The 4,589-nt window shown below is 46.4% G+C and overlaps 1 long non-coding RNA gene across 4 annotated transcripts in view; it reads left to right on the forward strand.

The window, feature by feature from the left end:
• The first annotated feature begins 809 nt into the window (after positions 1-809).
• LOC109968708 (uncharacterized) overlaps positions 810-4,589 on the forward strand; it is a 7,430-nt gene continuing 3,650 nt past the window's right edge. Inside the window, exons 1-2 of one of the 4 annotated variants that reach the window (XR_002276155.1) lie at positions 810-1,763; positions 2,045-2,759. This is a non-coding gene — a long non-coding RNA (uncharacterized LOC109968708). The other 3 variants (XR_002276154.1, XR_002276156.1, XR_002276157.1) reach the window with 3 other exon arrangements.

Raw genomic sequence — 4,589 nt, forward strand, 5'->3', positions numbered from 1 at the left:
CGAAAGGACTCCTTCTTCAGCTTGACGGCATCCCTTACTTCCGGTGTCCACCACCGGGTTCGGGGATTGCCACCACGACAGGCACCGGAGACCTTACGGCCACAGCTTCGAATGGCCGCATCGACAATGGAGGTGGAGAATATGGTCCACTCGGACTCAGTATCTCCAGCCTCCCCTGGGATCTGGTCAAAGCTCTGCCGGAGGCGGGAGTTGAAGATCTCTCTGACAGGGGATTCTGCTAAACGTTCCCAACAGACCCTCACAATACGTTTGGGTCTGCCGAGTCTGTCCAGCTTCCTCGCCCGCCATCGGATCCAGCTCACCACCAGGTGGTGATCAGTTGACAGCTCCGCCCTCTCTTCACTCGAGTGTCCAAGACATACGGCTGGAGGTCAGATGAAACAACCACAAAGTCGATCATCGACCTCCGGCCTAGGGTGTCCTGGTTCCATGTGCACTGATGGACACCCTTATGCTTGAACATGGTGTTCATTATGGACAAACTGTGACTAGCACAGCAGTCCAATAACAAAACACCACTCGGGTTCAGATCGGGGGGGCCGTTCCTCCCAATCATGCCCCTCCAGGTGTCACTGTCGCTGCCCACGTGGGCGTTGAAGTCCCCCAGTAGAACAACGGAGTCCCCAGTCGGGGCCTTTTCCAGCACCCCTCCCAGGGACTCCAAGAAGGCCGGGTACTCTACACTGCCATTCAGCCCATAGGCACAAATGGCAGTGAGAGACCTATCCCCGACCTGAAGGCGCAGGGAAACGACCCTCGTTCACCGGGGTAAACTCCAACACATGGACCTCATAGTGTTACAGAGAAAACCCAACAAACCCCCTTGAGCAGCACTTGGCAACAGTGAGGAGGACAAACTCCATTTAAGAGAGGAAACTCAACACATTTGAGGCTGTGAAGTGCAGGAAAAATGACGTTTGTCTGCACATCGTTCTGCTGCTGGCTGGGTTTTGGGTCAGGACAGAATTCTAGTCTATATCTGCTTTGACTGTTTTTCTGACTGCACTCAGCTCAGATCTGCAAAGGATCATGCTTCACCACCAGGGGCCCACAGACTGATTGTGTGTGTCAAGGGCTGAGTCTGCCATTTCTTCTGTTGATTAATGAATTAATCATTTGGTCTGTTGAATGTCAGATTACAGGGCCGTGTTCCCTCAGAGTTTCTTAGAGCAGATGTCATTGGTCTCTTCATAAGCAGGGTAATAAAAAACAAATTAAAAGTTGATATTATAATAATCTTACAAAAATGTTATCATAAAGGTTATTACATTGTGTGCCATTTATTACATTAAGTATTTTGTTAATCCTGACTTAACTTTATTTAACCCTTAACTGGGTTTTGTATCTTAGAGGATACTAGCATGTGATTGGGTCTAGGGGTGTTACAGGAAGTTTAGTTACTTAAATCAAAATGAAACACTTAAGTCAAATTATTTTGGTCAGTTGAGCTGATGTGCAAACTCTGGGATGGATTTATAATCCTGCTCAAAAGTCAAGATGGCCGCTCACAGAGGGACAATCCCAGATCCTAAGGTAAGTGCTAATATTATTTACATATTTAATACATTTTCAAGTGATTATTTATGTGGAATGAAGTGTTAATGTTGACAAAAATCATAATTTAAATGATTGTTTTCATGTCTGTCTCCTGCGGGTTAAAATGGGTCAACACAACATTCAGACCTGCCTCCAGGAGTGCACACTGTCACTTCTCTAACATCTTTCACACAATGTAAACAACTGTAAGTCCTGTTGGAGCTACCGTTTGGCATTTTGCTTGAAAAGGCATAAAACAGTTGAATGTTTGGTGAGAACTTGTTGTGTTGTTGACCTGTGACTCGGCAGCACGGTGCCGTACCTTCAGCAGCTCCATTCAGCCCTCAGTGTGCTGTCTGAATGTGGCCGCTGGCCTCTTTCTCTCATCTTCAGACATTGAGTCGTGCATGTTGGGTTTGGACAGTTTTCCATGGATACATGTTGAACCATAAAGACTTCGGCTGTGTCTTCTTGTTCTCTGCATCAGGACCCCACTGTACCAACAAGCTGGTTTCCCTAAAGTGAAGGAGGAAGCCACACGTTCTGGCAGAGACCAAGTGTGTATGATACTTGCATCACAAACATGCAACACAGAGACCTACAGCACTGGTCAGAACAGCTGTGTACGTCTCAACTCTAATTGCTTTCCTCCACAGATGTGAACATACACAAAAGCTGCATTTTAGATGACAACAGTTTGTCGTTGCCTTCTGTGACTTGACTCAGTGGGCAAAGTTAATTATAGTTCCATCACACAGACTCCGGCGCAGCCTGGAAGCCTGGAGTGGTTTAGTCTTCACCCACCAGGCGGCTGTGCACTTCCTCAGAGTTAAAGCCGTATGACTGCTGGTATCGCCACAAGTCATACAACAGTTATTAGAAAAGTTAAGCCAACGGGAGGACGTGTGCTTGTGAGCCAACTTTGAAACATACAAAGTATCATCACCCTGTATGTCCTGTCTAACTCCTGCCATGTTCATTAAGCTTTCACACTCGTTTTTGCTTTATGTTTGAGCTGTTAAAGGTCAGCGGTGAAGGTGACAGGAGGAGAGAGCCTGCCACGCTGCTCCGACAACGTCGTCCACCTCATCACCTGGCGGCCCCATCTGAGAGTCACTGAGCTACAGAGGCAGGGTGGTGACGGGGAGTTTCCTGTGTGGAGAAGCTGCCAGTGGAAACTAAGACTGTGGGCATCCCGGCAGGTGAATGTGGAGCTTTAAAGGGCTTTCAGATAGGATGCGGTATGTGCTGCACTTGCCATGGGGTTTGGGCGCAGCACAGGGGAGGAAGGTGCACAAGCGCAAGTCATGCACAAGTTGGGCGCAAGTTGCTAGGTGACCAAAATCTTTCCAGGAGGTGGTTAGGGGATATTAACTAGTTGTATTGATGAGGAGGAGGAGATGAGCTGCAGTAAAGAAGAGGGTGGGGGTCTGCCAAAATCAGCTGCTCCTCCATTTTCTTTGTGGTCTGTCTGGTTCTCTGCAGTTGGACACGTCATGGTGTCGTAACAGAGCCCGTGTGTTTTTTGACTTCAGGGCAGATATATTTCCTGTAGAAATGAATGGACAGCTCGGTGGTTAACAACACTCTCTGTCGAGGCATGATAGATTGTTTTGTGAGTGTGATTTTAGGTCCTTGAGCAATCATTAACCAATACCAGAAGCCAGTAAAAGTTCCAAATGTCGTCTTGTACAGCAGGTGGATAGCACCACTCACTGTGGTACAGGTCAGGGTTCAGTTCCCTGTGAGGGCGCATCCAGCTGTGGGTCCTTCGGCAAGGCCCTTAATGCTATCTGTCGCTCAGCGGATAACACTAAGGGCCTTGCTGAAGGACCCACGACTGGCCACGAACCCCAACCTGCTGTACCACACTCAGTGGTGTCAACCAGTTCGCCATCCACCTGCTATACAGGAACATTTTTGGAACTTTTACTGACTTCTTGGCATCAGTTAATGAGATTGCGCAAGGATCAAAATCACAAAACAACCTATGAAGTCTTGACAGGGAACTGAACCTCAACCTGCCATACCACAGTCAGTGGTGTTAACCACCGAGCTGTCCACCTGCTGTACAGGAACACATTTAGAACTTTCACTGGCTTCTGGTATTGGTAGACTGGCTTAGCAAGGAAAAGAGGGTGCTTGGTTTGATGCAAGGCACAACTTAATTTAAGAGTACTGAGGTTTTAGTGTGAATCCCACCTGAATCTGATTGGACACTGACAGTCCAATCACAGAGCAGAGTCATATTGTCCAATCAGGTGGTAGCTGGATTCTTCAAGTTAGTCTCCTGGGTGTGTTTCTGTAAGTTTGATTGTAGTGGAGAAGCAATATGGATGACAGTGTGAGACGTTCTGCTACTCAGGTGGGTCACATCAGAAAATTGTAGAAAATCACAGTAAACCTTTCGTGTGTCGCGTTCTGTATGTAGGCAGCGCGAAGGTGTTTTGCTGTTAACACAGTTGTCTAAATTTGTTTTCTATTCCAGGTGGGATACTTTTATCTAGCGTTAGCCAAATGCTAATGTAGGATGTTAGCCACCCAATACTTTCTTGCTTTGCTTGAGCCTGTCAGTTGTCAGGCTAATTGTGAAACCTCGTAGAGTTGACTTGTAACTTATTCCATGTTGGATGTGTAGTCTTTTGGATTAATGAACTTCTCTAGTTTTACATGCCCCATTAATGTAAATCGTCACTGGCCGGTTTGGATCAAACCGGGTCTTCATCAGCACGGAAACTTAACAAATTGTTTGCACCTGTATGTTTCCGCCCTGATGAAGACCAGGTGAGGTCCGAACCGGTCGGCGTCTTTTTACCGAGATGCCCCGTTACAGGTAAGAGTGCTACATTTAAAATGTTACTTAAATAATAGTGCAAAGGCATTAGCAGCGAAATGTACCTAAAATTACCAAAAGTAAATAAGTAAATGTGCAGAATCATAATAGAATACATTTCACGTTGATGTATATTTGATTATAATTTCTGGTGCATTATTGTTCATTTTAATGTTGTAGCTGGTAAAGGTAGGGATAA

Source organism: Monopterus albus, unplaced genomic scaffold (assembly GCF_001952655.1).
Source record: "Monopterus albus unplaced genomic scaffold, M_albus_1.0 scaffold159.1, whole genome shotgun sequence".
Taxonomy (NCBI): domain Eukaryota; kingdom Metazoa; phylum Chordata; class Actinopteri; order Synbranchiformes; family Synbranchidae; genus Monopterus; species Monopterus albus.